We start from the raw sequence: 7,727 nt of genomic DNA on the forward strand, positions 1-7,727 counted from the left end.
AGAGAGAGAGAGAGAGATGGGGGTTGTGATAAGCAGAGCGGCTCCAAGGATGTGGCAGATCCACAGAGCCTGTAGTATCAGGGGGCCGGCCTCTCTGGCTGCGCTGACACTTTCCATCCCACTACCGTTAACAGCTCCTCCGGGGTCTATATCACCAACAGTGTGCACGGCTCGCTGGAGGGGGAAGGGAGGCCCAGTTGTTGTGTAAAAGGGTCCCCTCTTCCTCTCCTTTGCTTCTTTCTTTATTTCTTCCTCCCCCACTCCCCTCCTATTTCATCTCACACATGGTTCCTCCAGGAGCCATCATCTGACAACACCCTCCTCCCCCACACGTAACCACCTCCTGCCACATGACAAACACGCACACAGCCATAACACCACAGGAAAACGCCCTCGCATCCTCAGGATGTACCGTTCATCTGATCATTAGAGGAGAGCATCAACATCTTTGAGTAGCTGCCAGAAACATCTCACTGATGCACCAAAACAAGACCTGATTTGTCTACATAGTCTTGATTTACAACATGTCCTCCACACCTGCTGAAACTAGCTTTCTGACACATTCAAACAATTAGAGCCTCCTGGCCAGGACGCCATTTGGTCACGTAAACAGGAAGAATGACTACATGTTGGTCTCAGTGAGCCTCACTACCATGTGGGAAGACAGACAAACACTACATATAGCCCATACATTACACCACTGTAAGGTCAGCTTCTACTTTCAGCTGACTTTTATTACAGCGGCAGTGTCAGGGCCAGGTGGGACAGGTGGCTGGTGTGGAGGGGGGGTAGAGAAGAGACACTCAGCTCTCTCCAGGGAGGCAGACGCCCTTTGCCTTGGCCTAGCTCGCTGGCTGTGGGAGAAGATCATGAAGCACAGGAGATTAGCCCAGCGCCTCTTATACGTCCACTGTCGGAGAGAAGGAAACCACAGCATCAACTTCCCAATATAAAATGGAGCTTCCTGCTTCAGCGGATATCCCAGCGGTCCCGTTCTCTCACTACATAAACATGCACCTGTCTATATGCGCACGCACAGACACACACAGATTGTTAAAATCAGCCTGCTGATAGTCCCTGACCAGTGCGGCTGTGGACGAGGTGACGAAGGGAGGACTCTTGAAACGGAGAAAACAACATGAAGCAGATGGAGGATGGTTTTCTAACCATGGTGAAAAAGCAATGTATCCTTGTGGTTTTGAAGACTTTTAAATATATCCAGAATGATAAATCAAACTGAATGTTTCTTTGTTATTTTTCTGTGTTAACCGTCCACCGTCAACCCCATGATGCCTCGGAGGTTGAGTCTGTCGACCAATCGGAGGTTGAGTTGACTTATGACCTCAAACATGAGCTTGACCCTACAGGAAAGTTGCGGTGACGACAGCAATGTGACAGCTCTACTTGGAGTTAAAACACAGAGACATGAGGAAGAACTGCTACTTGAGGACAGAAAATACGCCAAACAAAAGGAGAGAGAGAAAATGTTTCATTCCGATATGTCGAGTGGCACACTGAGAAGACAAGGGTGTCACTTTCCAAACGGTAAGTGACACTGCGCAGTGTCAAAGAATAAATAGTAACATTGGGATATGCTGTGCGAACAGGTGGTGCAGGGGCAGCAACACCGCTCTAAACAACAAACAACTGGCTGTGTCTGCAGGTGGGGTACTTGCACTGGTGATCACTATTTTTTCAGTATGCTGGATTTGCATCAGAGGAAGTTGGAGAGTATATGCTGTGTTACTAACTGTTCAGACTACTGAACCGGAAACTGAATTCTAAGAATCGTCCAGAGCGACACGAAAAAAACCCATCCCTCCAACTCATTTGAATGAGACGGCGGAGCCAACGGCCCCCAGCTACAAACAAAGCGTAGGCTCATCCGACATAAAGGTGGAACCAGGCTCAACTTGTGCTGCAACACAATGCAACATTATCTGATGGAGCACTGCGTTGGCCCATCAACCCCAGTAGATTACAGTGTGGCTGCCCACATTAAGGGTTACTACCTGCAGTGGAAAGACGCTGTTATGTTATACGTCACGCCTCTTCTGCTCCTCGAACACCTGCATACTATCTAAAGTCACACAGTGGTTAGTTCAGTGCTTAAAAAAAGATCTGAATAGAATAGTTAATACTTTGAAAACAAACTGTGGAAAGACATTGGGCTTGAGAAGAGTGTGCCAACCAGGTTTTTGTTTTTTTTAGATCCGCACCCCTCCTAGTCGTCCCCTCGTAGCAGCTCTCAGACATCTTTCTCCTCAGCAACACTCAGAAACATTGCAGTCTCGCGCTACACGGTTTTGTATAGGAACAAACAGCAACATGTGTGAGAATAAGTCTGTTTATTACCTCCTCTCACTGTGATGTTGCATCACAAACACACACTAACACGACAAAACGCTGTTTCCAGGCAAGCTAAACGGATAACCGGTGACTCCAGTCAGTTTTCCAGGGCTCCCAGTGGACGGGACCTGGTTTGGTGAAGTTCTCCTCACTTGTTTTCTCTCGCCGTTCTCACCTCTGCGTCACAAACAGGCCCGGAGTGAGAGAGCCACAGTGGAGGGATGCCGCCCCAGACTGGAGACAGAGAGAGGGAACCATGGGGAGCTGCAACAATGGAGCTGGCTGAAACAAACCCCGGTGTGTGTGCCCCTCTGCCTCCCCCTCTGTGCACACACTCCCCATGTGAAACCATCTGATGCATGTACTGCTGCTCTCACTTGTCAATCACAACTGGGGGAGGGGCGGCAGCCTCCTACAAAGCAGCCCTCACGGCGCATGTAAGGGAGGGAATTAAAAAAAAAAGACGTGCAAAAAGGTTCTTGATCTTCCAGGGGTCCTCGCCGAGTGTGAAAAAACTTCTGAAGGCTTTATGCGCAGCCTGATGTGGAGAGCAGAGTGTCAGAGGTTGGTGTCTGTGGGGCTGTAAGAAGGGCTGAGCTGGGGATGTGTCAGTGGGTGGGAGAGAGGGAAAGAAAGAGAAAGGGATGCGAGGGATGAGTGAACAGTGCAGATCTGGGATGAGAATGGATCATTGTTGTTGTGTGTGGGGCTCCAATCTCCTCCCCGAAACCGACAAAGCACGTAAAGCAGCCAGAGCTTTACGGATCATTTATGTGGCCAACCATCGATGGTGAAGGTGCAGAAAACGAAAAAACCAACAAATTCCAACTTCGTCTGCTCTCTCGCCACATATCTTCACCAGAAGCACCCTTGGCCCTCACATCAAAGCTCCCTAATGGAGGCCAGCCTGGCGACAAACATAAAGTGACTGCTATCTGCCGTTGTAATCCAGAAAAAGTGTGTGTGTGTGTCTGAAGTTGGGCCATGACGGAGCAACACGTAAGCCTTGATCCTATTCCCTGTTAATCCATTCGCTTTCAAGACAACAGGAACGAGGACGTGCTCACAGGCAGTCTGGTCTCACTTATTTACCAGATCTAATAGGACTAAATCTTCTTTTACAATCACTCTGGGGGCAGTACAAAAATAGGAGCCCCCTCCCCAGAAGGGCAGCAGCGGCGGCAGCAGCTAGCGCCCAGTCAGAGTGGAGAACCTCCACCCTCAAGGGGGAAGGGAAAGAAAGAACCACCATCTGGGGTTTAGTCATGGTGATGCCAGGGGCTGGGGCTCGGGGACAGAGAGACTACTGGGGCTCGAGAAGGGGACGGGGTAGGGTGACGGTTAATGGGTACGGGGTAGAAGGACAAGTGATGGCAATGAAGATGGGGCTTGGGGAGAGGGAGCCAGACAGGCCGGTCCTTGGAGAGGGTTTAATGTAGATGAAGCGGGGTTGCAGGAGTCTGGCATGTAGATGAGCAGGAAGACGTTTCACAATCCATCAACAGGAGCAGGAATAGAAACGGAGCTTCAAGGCTCTGCACGCCCAAAAAGGGTGTGTTCAATTACTCACGCTGATATCCAGTCAGGTTGAAGTTGGGCGGAGCTTTGCTGGGATTTACGAGATGTCTCCAATTATATGTACTAACTACAAAGACAGTGTGCATTGTCAGGGGCAATACAACGAACAGGAGAGTAAGAGAGCTGTCAATCAAAGTCTGTGAACCAAAACACAGTATTGAGAGGAGGTCTGAGTCTGATTAGGCAGTGAAAAGTCAATAACTTTTAAAATAAGCTGCACAATAACTTCCAGGTGAAGTTGAGATCAAAACAACATAGGAATAAAAGAATATATCAAAAACAGACTGGGTGCCACCGAGAAAATGATTCTGTGTGAAACAACAGAAGTGGAGACAGACACCATTTTCCCCCTTTAGAGTTAGTATCTTCTCATCTTTGTACCAGGTGCAAAACGGAGAATGACAATAGGAAAAGAAAACCTACTAAGCCACACAAGAGCTCAGCCTGAGGCCACCATTCAAACATTAAAAGCTCTCAGTCACAAAGTGTTCCTAACACAAGTGAATATCTCATAAGTTCCAGCTAACCAATCATGGTGTCACTAATTAAACAATACGAGATACAAAATAATCCAATCGCAAAATGATCCTTTGAAACATTCACTGTCACGTCTATACGTCGTGCTCTCTGGTCCAAAGTTGAACTTGGAAAAAACAACACACACAAAGCAGTGATATAATGTAGAGGGAAAGAGGGACAGAACGCACCAACAAGCAAAAGAGACTTTATTTGGTCCCTGTGTCATTAAAGTTACTTCCTAAAATAAAAGTAGCAGCACATAAAGCACCGGGCCGTTCAGGTAACACAAACACAAACACACAGATAGAAATGCTCACCATGGCGGGGGTCACAGAGCCTGCGTACACTATAAAGCCAGGGCAGCAGCTCTGTCAGTCGGGGGGGGGCATGGGTCAAAGAAGTGCACTGTATTTATAATGCCCGTACATATTCTTCTTAATGACCGGCGACTGATGAAGATACATTCCCTTAATGCACGACGACGTGCCAAACAGGCTGCCCACAGAGCGGAGCGGGGAGATGACAGGGAGAGGATCCAGCACTGAGGCCTGCAGCGTCTGTTGGCTCGGGGATTTCAGGCATGATTTCACAGATACGTAGCCAAGAAATCAAGCATACGCGACGGAGACAAAAAGCCAGGCAGAGGGGGCACGCTGACCCCGAGTCAGATCTCTCTCTCTTTCACTTCCTAGCCATCCTCCCAATCTCTTTTTCTCCTCTTCCCCACTTTCCCCTTACCTCCCACTCGTTCTTTCTTCCCTCTCCATCTCACCCACACCCACCCACACACACACAGACACACACACACCACACACACACCACACACACACAACGCACAGTCTCCCAGCTGCCTGCAGCCTGAGGAAAGTGGAAACCAGCGACAGTGAAGTGTATCAGCCGAGGAACAATGTGCGAGGGGCTGTTTTGTAAGGCTAGCCAAGGAGATTGGGGGGGGGGGCTCCATTATCACTGACCGGCACCGTAGAACGAAAAGAGCGGCTCCGACAGAACCAACAGAATATCACAACAGTACCGGCTCACTGAATCACCGAGTCTGTCCATACGCACCCCGGTAGCCGTTTCACAGCGTACAAAACAGTGTGCTCTCAAATGTGGCATCCATTATGAGAGAGAAACAGGTGTTCCAGCTGTTCTCCACACTTATTACATCTGATCTTGCGCAGAATGTACCCTGAAACCGAAAACACCCTCTACTTAACTTGCTCTTAATGTTTTTAGTGTGATGAAATGAGGGAACCTCGGGCTGGAAATCACAAGATTACACCAGAATCCATCTCGCCACTCTAAAGCGACTGACCGGCGTCCTTTGAGGAACTACTGGGAGCTACAGATGAACGGGTGTGGTTAAACGCCGGGGGGGGTTGTGTGACGACACGCGTGAGTGTCTGTTTGCGCAACGACGACAATGGCGGCTGCTGAAGAGGCTGGCGTCGACGCTGCTACCGGCGGTCAGAACGGGAGAGTGTTTCTTGAAAGAGGAGCAGGGAACGGCACTGAAGGCTTTTCTCCGTGGGAAACAACACAACACACGATCTGCCACCGTCACATTAGAAATACCTCTTAACAACTGAGCTGCTCAACAAACTCAGCAGCCACAATATTGACCCCCGCTGTCTCTAAGATATGGTCAGGGTGACAAAGACGGCAGCAGCCAATGTAAGAAGCTTTGTCCACAAGGAAGGACTGATTGTATGTCAGAGAGTGTTGACACTGAAGCCAAGGACAGAGGGAAATCACTCGACAACCCCCCACTCTGTCATGACCAGTGACGGCCGTTTCCTGCCCCCTTCCCCACCCCTGATTCTTGGGTAATTCAACCTACACAGACAGGACTGCCACTGTAAGGGACTGGCGTTACCCAACCGAGCTTACACAAGCACCGCCGGAAAAAAGGGCCGATCTCATCCTCTCTTAGGAGGAAGACGAAAGAAAATGAACTTTAAACTTCGCCATCAGCTGTCGAACGTATACCGACTGACTGTTAGCTTCAAGAGGCTCATCGGTTTTCATCCACCTCCACTATACAAGTCCAGACAAGGGCAAAGGTAACGGCCCTGTTCGTGACAGCGCCCAGGCGGGCTCGTCTTGTTGCTGGTATGTGGCGTTAAGCAAAACAAATCGTCTGTCTGACAGTTTCCTCTTACTGCAACACAAAGTTCTCACAGAGTAAACACGCCGGATCCAAATGTCCAGACTCTGGAATAAGCACGTGGCGGCTGCTGTTCTCCATTAGTGGAGTGCCAGAGGCTGGTGGGAATATTTGAGTTTGACAGACGGACAGCACAGCACTGTCAGCTGATCTCTTTAATGTCATATTTGTGCAGGGTTGTCCTGGTATCTGCGGGTAGAAGACAGCAGGCTGGACTAAAGGTGGTCCGTACTGACTTTATCACTTCGGGACACTGAACTGCTCTTACGCAGCAAATGGCCCGATGCACAGGTGTAACCGCAGAGCTCGAAGCACTGTGCACACGTGTCGCCAGCATTGAAAAGGTGACGCGCTTTTCAGGGAAAACAAAAAAAAAGGGAAGAGAGAGCAAAATCAGGAAGACGCTCTGAACAACAGGCTGGGACAGAAACGAGCCGGTCAGACGGACTCTCCCGTTAGACTGTGTGTGTGTGAGTTACACATGTCCTCCCTTACTATAACTTCTTCCCACGCCGCCTTTGTGAACATGCACAGGTGTATGGATAGTTCAGAAGTGACATAACATCAGTTATTTGTGACTGAGGTGAGTCTGTGATGCACTTCAGCTCAGATCAGGTTCTTATTTAAACTTATTAGTGGAATAAAAGTGTCCACAGCTTCTTAAGTAGATTTAGTCTTCCACTCACGCAGAACAAAAAGCTTAGCAGCATTAAAGGCGCTGGATTTCTACATTACCAAACAACAAGGCCACTTGCTTATTCAACACACACGCTAAATAAAACATAGAAACATAGAAATATATGGGTTTTGGGTTGTGATATAACAAATAAGCAACAGAATGAGCTGAATCGGCACCATGTGTACCACGCATTCATGTTTCATGTGAGGTTTCAGCACATGACTCTAGACACCACACAAACAGGATCGCTCAGAAACTTCCACTTGCTCTCAATCACAGTGCTATGGAGCTATTATTATAAAATTATCATTAAAAAGATAACCAGAGGAGCTGTGACCTTGAACATGTGTGTGTGTGTGTGTGTGTGTGTGTGTGTGTGTGATGGAGATGTCAAAGTATAAGACTACTGCATCAATCTCAATATATATTTCC

Source organism: Morone saxatilis, unplaced genomic scaffold (assembly GCF_004916995.1).
Source record: "Morone saxatilis isolate NCDOM2014 unplaced genomic scaffold, NCSU_SB_2.0 Contig2, whole genome shotgun sequence".
Taxonomy (NCBI): Eukaryota; Metazoa; Chordata; class Actinopteri; family Moronidae; genus Morone; species Morone saxatilis.